Source organism: Ursus maritimus, unplaced genomic scaffold (assembly GCF_017311325.1).
Source record: "Ursus maritimus isolate PB19 unplaced genomic scaffold, ASM1731132v1 scaffold_22, whole genome shotgun sequence".
NCBI classification, from domain to species: Eukaryota; Metazoa; Chordata; class Mammalia; order Carnivora; family Ursidae; genus Ursus; species Ursus maritimus.
In genome coordinates, this window is record NW_024424675.1 from 38,640,207 (window position 1) to 38,659,191 (window position 18,985).

Here is an 18,985-nt window from a genome sequence, read left to right on the forward strand (position 1 = left end):
GATTGAAGAATCTAGTGGGGAAAATAGAAAAAACAGCGTGACTTGAAGTTTGCTGCTTTCTTGGATGGGATTTTAGGCAGCCACTATTCATTTTAAAAGAATAGAGCTCTAATTTTAAAATGGAAGACAGTGTGATAATAAGCTATAAAAGAGAATCTTGCTTTTAATGCAAGTGGTTTTAGGGATGAACTTGTCCTATGATGAAAAAGACCTATTGAAATTAAAATTAAATATTTTCAGAGGTATATTTATAACTCCAAGAAAGGCAATGCAATCCAAAGTTCAGCATTTCACTGATGTTCGAGGCTCACCAATTCAACCAAGTTAGTATTCCTGTTTTGATGTTTTGGCTAACTCTGCTTATGACCCTGTTGGGAGTAGACATGTCCCCCCCCAAAAGGAAGTTTTAGTATTTTTAATGCAAGTGATTTTCTATTAAGAGATGATTCTTAAGCATAGACCCTGATATGATAGACCCTGCCAGTTGTCTGAATATTACCTATGGTCTTTTCTTATGTACTCATAAAACTCTGGTTTTCTTTGGGGAAGAAATATGTCCATGGAAAATACTTACATCCAAGTCTTCTTTGTAGGGAGGGAGGGCAATTGACCCAGTTTTATCTAATGAGATGTAAGCATCAGGATTTCTGGGAGAGGTTTTGCAAAAAGATTTAGACTTGACTGGCACTTTCTTTTTGGCCTCTTGCCCCTGTTCTCTACCTGGAATACAGACACGATACCTGCAGATTCAGCAGCCATGTTATGACCAAGAGGATAAAATATGTACTCTAACAATTAAGAAGCAAGGTGTAGAGGAAGCCCTGATTCTGGCTGACATACACATGCAGGTGGAGCTGCTTGGAATCATCTACCTCTAGATTTCTGTCACCACTAAAAAACCAGACCTAGGTGTTGTGTGTTTTGTTACTTGCAGCTAAACGCTTTTCTAACAAATACACAGGCTTTATTTAAAAATAAAAAGAAGAAAAGGCTACCACAGGGTGGAACCAATTCCATCGGAAGACAAACTTGGTTAACAAAGTTGACCATGTAAGACCACACGTTTTCAAAGTACATATCCTTGTTAATTCTTCGTAAGGGTTTGGGAGACTATGGGGAGAGTGTCCAGAATAGAAGGAACCCTGGGGACCCACGCCATTGTTCTAAAACAAAAATCCACCGCTAGTGTTCAGGGCTTAGCTGCTCTTTTCAGTTGCTGGCCCGAGAGGAAGTGGCGGTGCTAACATAATGCCTTGTACTTAGTGCCCCATGAATAGACTTCTATTTTTGATCACACAGGCAGTTCACCTGTAAGTCCTAATAACCCCAGCTTCAAAGGCTCATCCCATTGAAAAGGATTTTTTTTTTTTTTTTTTGCAATTCAAATTGTATAAGTACTCAGTGAACCGTAGATACCTGCTGCTTCTGGTCTCATCACAAAAAACCAAGAGACTATGTCACGTATGGCAGATTTAAAAACTCATTTGCGTAAGGAGAAACTTTCTTTTAAGAGTTGCCTGCTATTAATTGTAGTTTTATTATTGATCCTCTGAGGAACACAAATGACTTTTAAATGTGTGCCTTCAGTGTACCCCAGGGGGTGGAAGAGTGAGCTGTTTGGGATACCCTCCTGGGGCTGAGTCTTGTAGGAATAAGGCTAAGACGAAACTGTGCATATGAGGCAAGATGGAGCAGTCTATATAAGATAAGAAAACAAAACAAAACGAGAAAAGCATGAACGATTACTGAGTCGGCTTCATAGAATCCTTAATTGCCTTTGGTCGTCAGGGTCATAGAAACCAAATTTCTTAGTTCTACTTTCCCATGAAAAGGAAAGACCTAAGTTTGCACAGTCCTTGGCTCCACGGCCACTGTCTCTGTTTAAATCAATAACATGCTTCTGGGAGAGGGTGTGCACTGGGGAAAATTTCTTAGTGGAACATCTGCTTCAGCCATATAAGGAAGTTTCTTATAAACAAAATGTAACTATGGCCATGAGAATCTCCTTATCAATTCTTTATCTTTCTGTGGGCACAGACAGGATAATTTTTAAGAGAAAGATGAGAGAGATCCAGATGTTCTCTCCCCAGAATAGTGTCTTGTAAAAATGTGTTTTTAGGCTGTTTAGATTAGTAGGGAATCACAGTGGAACTGAAGGTCTCTCGACTCATCACGACGGCCAGAACTTCAGAATGATACTGGGAGTTTCTCAAGGCCATCGGAAAGAACCATGCAATGAAAATAAAAGTTTGCTAAGTAAGAAAGGGAACTCCTATTTATCGGGCACTTGCTCTATTGTAGGCACTTTGTACAATGCTTTCGTATATTTCTCCACACAACAACACTGTGAGGAAAGTTCTGGTGTCTCTCCTTTACTGCTGGAGAAATAGAGGCTCAAGGTCATGACTTACATAGCTGAGCCCACGCCCGTGAGCAGGAGAGTAAGTTGTTGAATCTACATTCTTCCATGGAGCCGTGTTGGCTCAGTCTCATTGTAGATGGCACAGCCTGGTCAGGGATAGGTGGTGTGAACCCATGAAATATTAAAAAGCAACACAACACCAAGGATATATATGAGAACTCCGCATGTGGTGAACTGGCAAGTGAGAGCTAGGAATTGTGAGTTTGTCGTGAGACGGGGCAACCTGGGAAGGCCTGGCCTTTGTGTAGGACTTCGGTCCAGATGAATTGTAGGAAGGCTGAAACGTGTGAATCTCATAGGTGAGCACAAGGTGTGCTCATTGCACTGTTAGATTGTTTGACTACAAAAAGTCTATGAAGGAAGCTTGGGGATAGACTTCAACAGGCCTTAAATTTCAGGCTATCTAGACTTTCATTCAGTAGGTCATTCTTACTGGGATCAGTGGATTACCCTTCCATTCTCCCTCTCCTTCCCCCCTCCTCTACCTTGGGGTTGGTAGCCCTTACCTTCAGGCGTCTATGAAGTTCTCTATGATAGTTCATTTTTTATTTTCTACATTTTGATGATGATTAGAACAGTTTGTGAGCATAGTATGGAAAACTAGCCCTATCAGTATATACTATCTTGTGATGGTCTTGCCAAATGGAGGAAAAATAACATCACAGCAGCTGAATGCATCAAAATCTCACAGTTGTTTGCATAGAGAAATGTGGAAATCGAATCTGCGTTCAGCATCCAGTAGGATGGACATAAGAGCGAGCATCTCACCCAGGGGAACAGATCCTGTCATGAAACTTTCCAACTTGAAACCCTTCAAGACTGGACAGTACAGCTGTTGACACCCAAAGAAGAAATAATCTGCTCCAGAGACAGATGCTGTTGGTGTTCCGCTCACGTCTGGGTGGCATTTATTATTCTTGCACGTGCCTAGGCCTCCAGCTACAGGCACCTGTAAGTCTGCCTTAGGAGTTTTCTCTTGGCAGGTGTGTGCTTGGGGCAGATCAGATATGTTGGGAAATTAATGTGAGGAAGAGCCACCCAGCAATGACAAATGAGAACTGGAGGATAAATACCCTGGCTTCTCTACCTCTTGGTGGGTTAATTCTGTGGTTCCAGTGGCTCTGAGTCCCAATCACCTAGAGCAGTGACCTGCTTATCCGTGGATGGTGTCCTGGCCTCTCTTCCTTCTGCATCACTTCCCTACATGGCTTATAAACCCCTGTTCCATATCTTTATCTCAGGTTTGCTTTTGAGAGAACCTCATCTGATCCTAATTCCAAAGCATTTGGAATAAATATTCATTTGATGAATATTTCCATTACAACACAATGCTCACATTATCTTTAAGTGAACAAAATAGTTCTGCAGAGTTATTAATACATGCCTCAATATGACTGGCATGCAAAGATTATACTTCAGCAGACTTTTGGTTCTGACTATCCTGAATTAGAAATTAAAAATTGCAGTGATTAGTACAGTTGTAGACAGCATGCTTGTGAGAATGGTTCTTCCCTGAATTAGTATTATCGAAGTTGAAATACAGAAACAGATTAAATAAACAAACCTGAGATCACATCCTCCCTCTGTTAAACCAAATATCAGCAATTTTGTTCCAGCCAAATAACATCATCTGTCACATTAAATTAAAGTTGGGAATTTAAATTTTATTGGTTTTGTAGTTGTGTTGAATATCATTTGAAAATTTATTCTGGATTTATAGTTATATCAAAGCTGTCAGTATAAGGAGTTTATAACCAATTTTAATGTTTATGCATATTGAAATTAAATTATCGTGAATTAAAAAATTATACTGAGAGTCCATGAGAATACACAATGTGCACGTACGTGCGCGTGCGTGCACACACACACACACACACACACACACGTATATTCCCTTACAAAGGAAACTACTCAAGCCTAAGGAACAACCTCTTTAGGGCATTGGGAGCCACTGGAAGGTTTTGATCAAGAAGGTGACCTCATAAAAATGGTGTTTCAAGACAAATTAATGGAAGATAAATTTAAGTAGAGAGTAGCAGTGCCTGGAATATTGTAGAGACATAATAGTATAATATATATAACTATACAATAATAATATTTATGTTACTAATTATAATATATTTTATTATATCAATAAATATAATACTGATTATTATAATTAATAATAATAATTTGAAACTACAAATTAAAATATAATTATATGCATATATATCTAACATGAGTTGCTATAATCAGAAACTGGAGAGTTAAAGGAACTTCATAACTCTTTATATATGGGACATGTATTAGTTCCACTTCCACCAAAGCAGAACCCTGAGACCAGAGTTCATGCACGATGATTTATTAGGGATGTACACCCAGGAGAAACCAGAGTGATTTTGGGCAAAGTTCCCCAGCGGGTAGCTGAAGTCTGACCCCACAAGGGAATCCTGGAATGTAAGTTATACTTCCAAACTGATTCCAGTTTGAGCCAAGGGAGCTGGGCTTTCATACTCCTGAACCAGCCAGTCACTGGCTCAGGGCTGCCTTGCAGGATGTAACCTTGCAGGGTTATGTCACCGTAGTCAGAGAGCAGTCTTCCAAAGAGAGTAGTAGGTGACAGTCTAAAAGCTAAAGCACCCCCAAGCCGGGGGACACATTCACAGAAGTGATGAAGGGGACCCAAGGGCATCTGTGTGGAGTGCCGACAGTGTCCACCACCAAAAATAAGGTGCTCTGACCTGTGATGTGACACACGGACATCTCATTAATAGAGAAAAGGGGTTTGGGAGGGGACCTGGGAAGGGGACCTGAGTCCCAACTACTGGATTTTTAGGAAGAATGAAGCACGCTAAGACCACCCCTTCGACTACTGCTCTACTCCAAGCCATCATCATTTCTCAGCAGCTCAAATTACGTTGCCTGAACATATGACCTGTGCGCCACTTTATTTGCTCCCCAAGAGATGGCTTTTCACTCTTGTCCATGCCTTCTGTTCTTCGACGCTCATTTCACATATTACCTGTTCTGTGAAGCTCATGCCAGACTTAGGACCTCCTTTGTTTTCTCTCAGTCCTTGGATCTCACTGTTGGAGCTCATAACATTCCACACAACTTGTCTATTTGTGTCCCTCTCTTCTGGAATGTGGAGACCACGTCTTCTTGTCTCTGCTGTGCTCTTCAGTGATGAGGATTCTCCTTTCCACCTTGATCCTCAAACTTCATTAATTGTAACCCATGATACAAATTACATTTTACACCATGATTTACCACATATGCTCATCACTGACACACACACACACACACACACACACACACACACACGAAGCAGAAGTTTCGGAACAAAATTTACTGTGACAGAATTCCATGCACTCTGATGTTTTCCAGTCTGGTCTATTCTATTTGTCATTAAACATGTTCTGGCCAAAGCCCCTGAATCAATTGATCTCCTAACGAGTCATGATTCTCTGTGTATAAAACTCTACTTAATGTAAGCTCAAGAACTATTCGTTGATGTGAATTGAAAAGCTTTGGTTATTTTGAAGCAAACTTCAGACATCATGTAACTTTATCCATAAATACTCCAGTATGAATTTCGAAAACATAAAAACTCTTCATTCTTTTCACACTTAAAAATATAACTTCTGCATCTAAGATATATGACAATTTCTTGATATCATCAAGTATCCAACCAGAATTCACACCCCTCAATTGTTTTAAATAGTTTTGAAAAAATGTATCAGATTAATATTTCTCTTAAATTTCTTGTAATCTACTAGTGATTCTTGCCTCTTTCCTTCACTTTCATCACAACATTTTAGGTGTTTTATAATGTGAGTTTGCTATATTTTTTCGAGTATATTAAAATCTAGACAAGATAAGAAAGCAAATGGGATGGATGAAACTTGTAAGAAATTTAAAGCATTGACGGTAAGTAAGTGGCTTCTGAGATACATGTGAAACTCAGTCGATGTTAAGAATAAATAACGAGTAAGGATATCCCTCATGGGATATAGCTGGAGTTCATGAGATAAATACAGAGAGTAAGGTGGTAACCTACAAGAATGATAAAAGTAAAATAAATGGAACGTTTGATGGAACAAATAAGAGTCTTATAAATAGAAAGAGACGCAAAGTCCAAGTCAGAATGAGTGATCATGATACCTCTGGGCTGACAGCTCTGTCATTCTTAAATCAGCCCCCACTGAAGTCACCCCGTATAGTCCTGTTCTGTCCTTGCATGTGCTCCCCCCAAGAAATGCAGATAAAACCCATAGCTGCTTGCAGGCTAATTGGCTAACGACAGCTGTGGACAGACATGTTTGCCCAGATGGAACAAGGTGTGTGTTACTGGTCCTAAGCATCTTCCATCTGAGATCTCCCTGATCAAACCTCAACTCTGTTCCTTGTAACTCCTCTGTAGGGTTGGGGAATAGGTGCTGGACAGAGACGATATATGAATGTTTGCTAATTCCCAACTCAAGTCCTGTGATCCTTCCACTTGCTTGAGTTCTATCCTAAGCGTGGTAACCAGCCCCATCTCTTTCTCCTTGCTGCTTCTTTTATAATTTTAAAAAACATTTTAAAGACTTTAGCTTTTCAGAAAGGTTTTAGGCTCATAGTAAAATTGAAAAGAAGGTATAGAGAGTCCCCATATATTCCTTTCCCCCTACATATGCATAGCCTCGCCCACCATCAACATCCCCCACTAGCCTGGGGTATTTGTTACAGGTCATGAACCTACATGGACATAGGATTGTCATCCAGAATTCACAGTTTACATTAGGTCACTCTTGGTGCTATACATTCTGTGGGGTTAGGCAAACGTATAATGACATCTATCCATCATTACAGCATCATACAAAGCATTTTCGCTGTTCTAAAAATCCTCTGCTCTGCCTATTCATCCCTCTGCCCCCACTCCCCTTCCCTGCTTCTTGATATGTGTTTAAATTGACTTCTTAAACTGTGATTCAAGCATCTGAATTTGGTCTGTGAACCCTTCTGTTCTGTATCTTCTGGGATCTGGTAATGTGTCTGAAGGCTACCACAGCATTAAGGTCATTTCCCACACATCTTTGACGCAACCTAATTTTAAGATGCTGCTTGTAACCTGTTTTTTAGTCACCTAATGCTGGACCTCGTCAGTTGCTGATCTAATTTCCTCCCCACTCCCACCTCTACTTCCTTCCTAATAGAATCCTAGTTTTGTTCAGGCATCTTCCCTTCCCACTCAATCGGTTGCCAAGGGAAGCCAGCCCCTCCCCCATTGTTTAGCTTTACACCTGATTGGTGTAAAGTATTCCCATTCAAATGCCACTCGGCAGTGATTGGCTCAGGAATGATTGCTCGATAGAATTCTGGCCAATGGGTTGTGAAGGGAGGTCTGCTGGGGTGGGGGGGTGGGGTTTCTGGTAAAGGGTTCCAATCCTATGAGAAGAGACACTTCACAGCGAAGTCCCCCTTATTCCTCTATACGTCGGGCAAGGAGGTGACACGTGGCATTAGAGTTATCTTGTCGCTAGCCCCATGAGGGTGCAGAGAAATGAAATGGACAGATCCTCCTTCGTTAATGCAGCCATCACTGAGCTGCTGAATCAACCCCCCTCGAACCCATGTTACCTTTTATCTTTTTGTTGTTAAAATTCCTTCATTCTTGAAACCAGCTTCAGTGCAACTTCTCATAAAGTTTTCCTAAAAGCATCTTTAATGGAAACACCTCCCCCAGGCTATGGTTTAAATTATTTAAACTGGTCATTTCTTAATATGTGATTGTAGCCTATCGATACTAGAATCGTTTGGGTGGGTTCTTAAAACACACAGCGTGAGGCCCCCACTGCAAATATAACCGAACGGAAATTTTAGTGGGACAACTGCACTCTCTCACACACAAAGGCATCAGAAATAATACCATAGGGGCGCCTGGGTGGCACAGCGGTTGATCGTCTGCCTTCGGCTCAGGGTGTGATCCCGGTGTTACGGGATCGAGTCCCACATCAGGCTCTTCCGCTATGAGCCTGCTTCTTCCTCTCCCACTCCCCCTGCTTGTGTTCCCTCTCTCGCTGGCTGTCTTTCTCTGTCGAATAAATAAATAAAATCTTAAAAAAAAAAAAAAAGAAAGAATACCATAAGCTTGATGAGATTTTTCAGAAAAATCATCCAAAACTTGCAAAGAAAGCTAAGGGTGACTGTGCATTCTGTTTGTCTTGATTTACTGTGAATGTTGAGCGAACTCACCCAAGAGTTATTTAATATCGAGGAGAACACATCTGCGTTCAATTTGCTATTTGCTATTTGGTTAAAATCAGATAACGTAAGTTATATGTTAACTTGTAGATTTCTATCTGGGGAAAAAAAGAACCCCAAACTGTTACTATTTAGTGACTCTACAGGACATTGCCTGCTTTCGAATCTCTTAACAAATTCATTTCAGCATCCTTTTGACCAACTTATGAATCTACATTCCGACTTCTTCTTTGGATCTCTCTTGCCATCATATTGGTTCCCTTGTTTATTAATGAGTTGAATAAAAATTTTGACACGTATTCATTCTATATTTGTATGTGAGCCATGCTTTCAACTTTTTGAAGATTAAACTTTAATAGGATTCTTAGTCCTTTGGTTCATTTTTCCTCTCCCAAGGAGGCATGACACGATGCCTTCCTTATTACCATTAAAGGTTGCTTATCTTGATACCTGCAGGAAAAAGGTAAGGAAAGGACTCAATTTTTCCATTTGTGCACGTGGCTATTTGTATGTTTCTAAAGTAGATGCTATGGAGGCTGCTGTTCCTACCTTTGCCCACCATCCTTGGTGATTTTAAGTGATGTCTTAAATGCATTTTGGTGCTGAGCTAATTTCCTGTTTCGCGGACAAAATGCTGGCTCTATTTTCTGGAATACTTTTAGAGCATCCGGGGCTGGTGCAACCCAGAGTTTTAAGTAGCTACCATGTAAAATCTGATCGCCAGTATCAGATCACGCCAGTTTACACGATCATTTAAAACAAGTTTCTTTGGAGGCAGGGCTTCCTAGGGGAGGGTTCAAATCCCAGCCTTGCCACACCGTCCTTCCATGGCTCTGGGCAGGTTCATTGAAGTTATTTTTTCTTTCATGTGAAAAGGGGATAACAAGAAGCCCCCTCAGAATGTGGATTTTGAAGCAAGAGGGAAGGAGCCGAACGGAGTGTCTCAGAACTCACTTCTGAGCCCGAGTGCTCAGGTGGAATTCAGGTTGTGCCTCATATAGGCTTGGATTTTGAATGTTACCTGACATCTTTGAACATCATTTTCCTCATCCAGAAAGTAAATAACAGTTCCTGTCTTGTAGATTGCAGTGACTTGCCATGTTCCTCAAGCCTAGTTCCTCAAACCGAACATTCACGGATTTTGCTGCATCTCCGTACCATCGTGCACACTTATCACACATTTTGCCATATGTAGGTAGCACATGTACAATCACCTACTTAATAATTTTATTTAATTAATTTCGTTAACCAAGTATTTGCCGGTCGTCTACTTGTCTAGGCGTCGTTGAAGTTTGGGGATATAGTGGTGAACGAGTGAGACAAAACGCTCGGCCCCCATGGAGGGCATGTCTTACGTTTATGTTCAAAAGCCATTTGATATCCCCTCTGTCAATTAAGAACCAAGACAACTTGAAAAAACAATAATTTAAAAAATGAAAATAGTCAAAGCAAAGCAGTGTTAGTCTCAGACTCCAGCTAGATAGGCTTGCCCTTTCTTTGTTTGAAAGAGAGATTTTTGGATAAAGATATGGTATATATATATAATGGAATATTATTCAGCCATCAGAAATGATGAATGAATGGAACTGGAGGGGATTATGCTAAGTGAAGTAAGTCCAGCAGATAAAGACAATTATCATATGGTTTCACTCATATGTGGAACATAAGCAACAGCATGGAGGACCACAGGGGAAGGGAAGGAAATCTGAATGGGGAGAAATCAGAGAGGGAGATGAACCATGAGAGACTGTGGACCCCGGGAAACAAACTGAGGGTTTCAGAGGGAAGGGGGTAACAAGGTGATGGGTAGTAAGGAGGGCACGTGCTGTGATGAGCACTGGGTGTTATACGTAACTAATGAATCACTGAACACTAAAAAAAAATTTTAAGAGAGATTTTCAACTATTCGAGGTGCTTGGCATTGACTAGAACCACACCAAGGCTTTCTCCTTGACCTAACTGGGAAAACCAATAAAGAACCAGAAAAGAGATAGCTTCTCCCAGGGTGAGATTCAGTGCTGTTTAATTCTATTGTCTAAGTTGACTTCATTCATCACCAAGTTCCATCTTTGGAGTCGCCACTCCAAATGTGACAACGATGCACTTAGAACTGTTCCTGGCACGGAGCGAATGCTCAGGGAAGGTAACTTTTGCCTGTAACGACATTCATCATCAAAGAGAACACGTTTCTCTGTGCACCTTCTTGGAGAGGAAAGGTCTGGGAATCCTCACCAGAGTTATAATTACTCATAGATTTCATGTCTGTTTCCATGAGGCTGCGATTTTACTCTTCCATCTTAGAATATGCCTTCCGAGCTCCGGGAGCTCCTGGCGTCTTGTCTTTGTATCATTTGGCTCCTAGTACTAAAAGCCACATCCTGTTATGTTTGGTTGCTAGGTGGAGAAATGTTATCATGGGCTTCAGCAATAATTTATCCACAGAGCTCAAGGAGTTGTCATGTTCTCCTGACAGTGAGCTGCAACACTTTATCAGCTCGCCTGTAAATCAGGCATGTGTGGGCGCGGATGCCAGGACTGTTTGATCTCTCTCAGACACTGTAATAATCTGCTTTTGTCTGATTGATTCCTTCACATCACCACGCACGTTGCAACAGAGAGTGGAGTGCCCTCTGTTTATCTCGGCTGGTCATCTGCGGGAGGCCAACAGGGCAGAAAATGCTCTCCGTGCCGAGATGTAAGAGTTTTTGGAATTAGGGCCTTTCCATCATATCCCTGAGCTGGTTTCGTTCAATAAATCAATGATAGCAGAATTGAATGCACCATAAATACCTCAAACCATATCTCTTACAAGAATGTAAGAGTAATTCATAGAAACAGGAAAGGTAACTTTGTGGGGAAGAATTACGACCCCTACAAGCCACAGACATTCAGGGCTTTTTACTGCGTGTGTTCACACCTCACCCTTTGAACTTTGGGGGAAGGAGAATACACTGCTGGCTGGCATTGGCTTCCAAAGTGCAGGCGGTTGAATGGAGTAGAATGGATCCTGTCGACACTTATCACTGCTTTTCCATCTAAAAATGAGTTTTTCTCAATTCCTGTCAGCGTCTGTTCCGTATGGTGCTCTCTATCAGAGGGTGCAACACATTAACATAATGAAGGGAACTGGCCTCTGCCACTTGATGTTTTAGGAGTCCCTTTTCTGCCACCCCTGCCCCAGGACCCCCGCTGCGTGAGGTTTGCCCGCCTTTCTGATGCTTAAAATGCCTCCCTATCCAGCAAGCCTGATCCCTGTTTCCTGGGCTCCTCATTACTGACAGGTAGTTTGGGGGCACACTTCCACACCCCCAGCCCCAGGAGTCGGGTGGAAACCCGTGGGCTGATCACTGCCTCGGCCTGGCAGCAGCTTGCTGAGCCGTGACCCAGGAGCAGCAGCCAATGTCCAGCCTGCCCTCGTTGAAAGCAGAGGTCAAGCTGTATTGTCGATGTGATTGACTAAATCCCACTCGAGGAGGATTCTGTTGCAGCGTCCCTCCTCGGATGGCGGCAAGATGAAATCACATAAAGAAGGCTCTTTCAGCTCAGAAAGGAACATAGCTCTGGGGGAGGGGGATGGGGGAAGGCAGCTTGAGGTGGCTGTTTAATGCATAGTCAGAAAGTTGTGCTTATTTTCATAATGGTAGTCAGTAATATTAATGAGTATGTGTTCCATTCCTATTGGGTGGTCAGGCATATTTCAGGCACCAGATATACGTTGTAGAAACAGGAAAACTTAGTGGCTGGAATAGGAGTAGGCAAACCACAGCCGGGGACCACTTCCAGCCAGCCGCCTGCTGTTGTCAATAAAGTTTTATTGGAATGCGGCCACGTCCATTTATTTACATGTTGTCTATGATTGATTCCTGCTACAACAGCAGAGTCGCGTAATTGTGACAGAGACCCTATGGCCTACAAAGCTGGAACTATTTCCTATCGGGTGGTCCTTTACAGAAAACATGTGCCGACCCTGGGGTTAGAGGATTTTCCCTGGAGCCAGACTGCCTGATCAGATTCGGGCTTTACCACTTAGCAGTGCTGGGACCTTGGGCAAATCACATAACCCCTCTGACATTGGGCTTCCTCATGTATAAAATGAGAATTGTAATAATATTTGTTTTACCACGTTGGTGGTGGGCTGATGAGCACGTTAGCTGCAATAACCGGGTAACAGTCTTCCTTCTGGATGACTTGCTACCTGTTCACATGCCTACCCCGAGCAGGAGCGCCTGGCCTTCCCTGGCCTTTCTCTGCCGACATCCTGCGTGTGCTGTCCCCATGCATTTGCTTCTGTGAATTTAGAGGAGTAGATATGTGTAGCCTAGAGCTTTTGAAAAAGACCAGGACAGAGTTACAGCCTTCTCAAACGATGATGCTTTATAAGTACTTCAAATATGTTCCCAGAGTTAGAAGATTTCTTCTGAGCTCTGCCCAAGAGTGAGTTAATCTGGCTGCTTGCATTAGAATGACAGTGGTCTCTGTGGTGTTACAGGACGACCTACAACACATTGGAGAGAGCGTGTTTACTCTTTACGATTTTACAAAGACTTAGATGCATTTTAAACACAGTGAAGTTTAAATCCACTATAGGAAACCTTGACTCCTGGAGACCAGATCTTGAAAGCCACAGTTCTGTACTCTCCCCCTGGGCCTGCAAAGTTCTCATGTAAAGGGTCAGACAATACCTGTTTTAACCTTGCATCTATTCACCTCTCTCATTGTGGCATGAAAATGGACACAGAGGGACATGGTGGCTTTCCACTAAAACTATTTACAAAACAGGTGGTGGACTGCGGGCCCATAGTTTGCCAACCTTGTTCTCCCACCTCTATTTTAAGAAAGCTCCCAGTTAGTCCTTGATCTCAATTTCTTATGGGAACTAATTTACTAATCCTAACAAGGATCTTACATGGTAGCTATGTTGACAACATTATCAGGCACCTTCACGAATGAGGAAGTCGAGGGACCAGGAAATTAAGTAATTTGGTCAGGGTCATACTGCTAATAAGTGGTAGACACAGGGCATGAACCCAGCCTGTCTGGCTCTAGAATGAGTACTGTCAGCCACTATCTATACTGCCTCTCTTAGTCTTAGTGCAAATAGTGATTTTCTTTGTAAGAAAATCATTCCAGCCTTTCAATGTCTTTCATGTACCCATAAAAGACTCTTTAGACAAGATAGTATTTTTAATTTCTCAAAGTGTCCCTTGTTGGTCAGTAACCAAAGAAGAGGACACTCTGTTTTTATGGATTCTAGCGGTTTGGGGTCACTTCATGGGCATGCGGCCAGCTCAGGGCCCACGCTTGGGGTTGAATGTTCTTAGCTGCCACCTTGAAATCATTAATTTTACCTTTAAATTTCTATGTTGTAAGTCTGATGGGACATCATTTGTGACAGGGACTTGGAGCCTTAGCTCACAATAGACCCTCCCTTCTGCGGCCAGTCTGCTTCCCTGGGTGGGTTCTTTTTTTTTTTTTTTTTTAAAGATTTTACTTATTGGAGAGAGAGAGAAAGAGATAGTGAGAGAGAGCAGGAGTGGGGAGGAGAGGGAGAAGCAGGCTCCCCGCTGAGTGGGCAAACCCAATGTGGGACTTGATCTCAGGATGCTGGGATCAGGACCCGAGCCGAAGGCAGATGCTTAACCCACTGAGCCACCTGGGCGCTCCCCCCGGCTGGGTTCTTGAAGCTCATTCCCTGGCACTGCCCAGCGACAGCAGCTGTCCTTGGCTCTGATCCCCAGGCTCAAGGGAACGCTAAGAAGCAAACAAGAAACCGCCCTGGCAGATGGAAAGAGGGACTACAAGAAGAAAGGAAGCATTCCCCACCCCCCACCCCCGTTTTGTACAAGGGGCCCTGCATTTTCATTTTGCACCGAGCCTCATGAATCACGTAGCTGGTCCTGGCTGACCCCAGACCTGCTGACTCAGAATCTGCATTTTCACAAGACCCCCGGATGATTCCTGTCCACTCTGGTCCGAGGTATCTAGCCCCATGATGGCTTCCAAACGTGCCCGATGAGCTGAACGCCTATAAAAGCATCCCAGGTGCTTCTGAGCTCAGCCAGCAGCGGGGCCGCTGCCCTGTGTGCTGTTTCCCCAGCCCTACCGATTATCAGAACCACCTGGGGCAAGTTTTTAGAAGAAGCGCCCAGGCTCCATCGTCCGCTTTCTGAGAGTCCCAAAAGAGGGGCCTTGGGAAGATATATTTCTAACAAGCACCCCAGATGACCCTTCTTGTCTGGTAAGCTTGGGAAACTCTCCAGAAATGATACTCTAGGACCTAGAAGTTCCCCCCAATGCCTAACTTGCATCTGTATCTGTTACCTGTGGGCCTGGCCTCGCCTCGCGTGCCCTTGATAAACACTTTACCTAGAGCCGCCTCGTCTCACGCGCCTGTGTGTTTGCAGGTAGCAGCGAAGAGCTGTTTACACGTGCGTTACAGCAGATTACGATGAAAAGGCAAATGTGTGTGTTTGGGGGTTTTGACACCCAGGCCTGGTACTGTAAAGATATCAAGACAAAGCAGGACAGCCAGGCCCCAGGAGGTTGGTTCTTTGGTCAAACTCTGTGGACATGGAGAGGATGGAGGGGAAGAGAAAGAGCAGACCCTTCATTCCACTGTTCTATGTACACAGGGTTTCCCCGAAGCCCTTGGACTGCTGTGCGGTCCTTATGGGAGAGGCAGTGGGCAGTCACCACTCCAAGTCAGACTCAGGTAGCTAGAACTTACCTGTCCCACACGGAGACTGTGAAAGAGCCGTGGGGCAAGATGTACAGAAGCATGAAATCAGGGGTTTCAGACGCCAGAGCCTCCAGGGGCCAGAGCAGCACAACTGGTGACCTATCCACAACCCCCCCTCCCGCCCCCCGCTCTGCCCCCCAAAGGGGACAAGCCCTTAGCTCAAGCCGGTGCTTGCCACGTGGGGATGTGGGCTCAGGCTTCCCTGCGATTCTCGTTTTTGGAGAGTAATCTGAAGCCTGGATTTTCATATTAAATTTCCTTATTCAAATAATGGCAAAGGAATCTTAAATTTAAGGCAAACAGAAAACACAGTTCAGTCCAAACAAATCTTGTTTGTGGGACAGATCGGGCCTGCAGGAATGGCTTTTGCTCTTTCAGGTTGGCTAACAAGGAGGACTGCCATAGCAACCCGTCACAGTGGGGTCATGCTTTGGTGCCTTGGTCTGAGAAGGAAAACTGTACACACGGCATGTGCATGTGTCTCACTCCCTTGTTCCTAAGAAATTAGAGTTTAAACATGCTTGTCTTCTTGGGCTCTTGTTCTCTCTCTCTCACACACATACTCATGTTATACATTTATGTGTGAGTTTATACATACGTGCACGTGTGCACGTACTGTGCATGCATGCATGTATCCACGATGCATGTGTGTATGTACTGTGTGTACGTACCATGTATGCATGTGCTATGCATGTATGCATGTATTATTACATGTGTGTGAACCAACATGTATGTAAATGTTAGTACACGCCGTTATGGCCATAGCATTCACACCTTTCATCTCTTTTGACCCATCAGTGACCATGCAGCGCCAGTTGTTAAAATCTGTACATCATACATATAGAATCATTATATTCTGTTATGTTAACATATATTCATACAGGAGAAAATATAAAGAAATATAAAAATGTAAAGAAAATAGAACTTAACCTATAAAATTTTGTATTACATAACGGTATATTATGGAATCTACATAGATTGACGTTTATCATGTCCTTGCAAGTGTCAGACCTTGACCAAAAGTCCTAGCAGCTTGATTATCGCTGGACCACCCACTTCCAGTTCTTTGGTTAAGGAACATGGCAGTCTAGCTAAAGACTACATTTCCCAGCCTCCTTTGAGCTGGGTGCTGGCCAAGGGAGTGTGAGCAGAAGTGGTAATCGAATCTTTAAAGGGTGAGGGCGTTTCCTCTGGGTTTTTTTCCCCTTCCCGCTGGTTGGGACGCAGAAGAAAATGGTGGGAACAGCATCAGCCATCTCAGCCCCTGAGAAGTTGCATGTTGAGGAAGACAATCAGCAAGACAGAGGAGTCTCTGTTCTGACCATGGAGCAACCTTATCCAGCCTGCGTGCTGGTGCTTGGGCTGTCGCATGGAAAACACCCTTTTTTGCTTACACTACATTATTTTTGCTTTTGTTACATCAACCAGACCAGTTTCTCAATTTATATAGTGCTGAAATGCTGTGCCCGGAAATGTGTTTTGCTTTTTGGTCTTTAAAGACATCCTAATGGAATCAAATCGCTTAACTTATGCAATATGCTCAGGACAGTGTTTGAAGCATAGTAAATTCACAACAAGTGAAGCAGTTATTATTATTATTATTAATCATCACTAATAGGAATAGGACCACTGTAGTTCAAGGGAGACCTCCAGGTCACATTTAAAGAGCTTTGACAGAAGGTTCAGATGACCCACAAGATTGTAAATTTCCTAACAGCAGTGATGTTTGACCTAAGTTCACGTCCCCAGCACACAGCCCAGTGATGGGGAAATACAGGTGTACAATAAGTATTTGCTGAATTAACGATTTTAAAAATAACCTGCATTCAAGTCTAGGTTGCAGAATGTCCGTCCTTAAGTAAGTTACTTAACACCACCGGGCCTCCATCATCTTTTAAACTCTAAATCAGGTGCCTTAAAATATTATTGCTAGCTCTAACATCTGGTGATTTTCAGAGCTTTTAAGCAATTTTAGAGATCACTTTCATTCTCACAAATCTGCTGGACTAAGAGATACCTGGGTAGGCAGGTGCATAGAGGATGAAGTGACCTGTATATCTGGGCTTAGGCCGCTTGGGTTTCCATATCTACTTGTTACCTGTGTGGCCTTGAGCAAACTGCCTAACCTCTAGGAGTCCTGGATTCCGCATTTGTGAAATGCGACAGTATGTACAAGGGGCATCTGTTGCTTTTGCCTATTTCCCTGTCCCCGTCAGCTGGTGACAGAGTCCATTATTGCTTAGAACTGCCTTTCCTTCTTCTCCCTGTGGTTTGGCTGGGACTGACTCCATCCCCATTCCAGGGGATTTGGGGTCCTGGGGGATCAGATCATTGGCTCCTCTTTGGTCACTGCTATGGGCTGTCATCTCACACACCCAGGTCATTCGCCCCAGTGGCAGTGACTGGTTTAGGGGTGTGTGTGTGTGTGTGTGTGTGTGTGTGTGCACATGCACGCATGAACTGAGCTGGGTCAGTGGGATGCAATTCTGAGAATTTTATCCCAATATTGGGAAGAAAGGAGGCCTGTGTTTCCACCAAACCTGAAATGGATGGACTTTACGTGACCAGGAAACCACAGGGAGCGCCAAGTAGATAGAGCGTGGCCAAGAGGACAGCCAGTATCGTAAAGACTGACTGAGAGGTGGATAGAGTTCTCACCCTGTGGTTTGAGGTTCTTCAACCATCCCTGTCTGAAGCCTGTGGGGACTTCCAGTTTTGTAAACCAATAATTTCTCTTTAAAAGTCATTTGTAAAAAAGATTTTATTTATTTATTTGACAGAGAGAGAGGGAGAGAGAGCACAAGCAGGGGGAGTGGGAGAGGGAGAAGCAGGCACCCCGCTGAGTAGGGAGCCTGATGTGGGGCTCGATCCCGGGACCCAGGGTTCATGACCTGAGCCAAAGGCAGACACTTAACCAACTGAGCCACCCAGATGCCCCTTTAAAAGTCATTTTTGAAGCATTTCCTTAAGGCCTTTTTTTTTTTTTTTCAGTAGTCCAGTTTAAATTGAAGTTCAGTCCCTTAAATCTGACCAAAAAAAAAAAAAAAAATCCTTACTTATATAGTAATAGCTACACTTTGGGGTTGGGGTTTTGGGGAAAATTACATGAGAAATGGAAAATAATCCATGTGACATTCTTAGCATAGTACTGGGATAGTAGTTGCCTGGTTAGTGCTAGATGCTCTAGTGATGGCATCGGGGAGGCAGGAAAAGGTGGTGGGTAACAGCATGGATATAGAGCCACGTGACCCTAGCTCCAAGTCCCCTTGCCATCACTCAAGATACTTCCCCTCTGTGTCTTCATTTCTTCTTCTGTAAAATGGAGATCCAGCCGATATATGCATCAAGTTAAAGCGATGAATGTATGTGACAGCGAGCCCAGGGTCTAGTATGCAGTAGGTATTCAATAAATGGGAGCTGTCATTTCCTAACATTTACCCTATTATGTCAGGTAGTGAATTCCTAGGTTGGAAACTCTGTTGTGACGGGAATCTTATTATTATTATTTTTAAATTTCCTTTATCTCTAGACCCCAGCCCGGTACTTGGCACAGAGTAAAGTAAGACTGAAATTTGTTCTATGAATCACTTTTTTTAAAA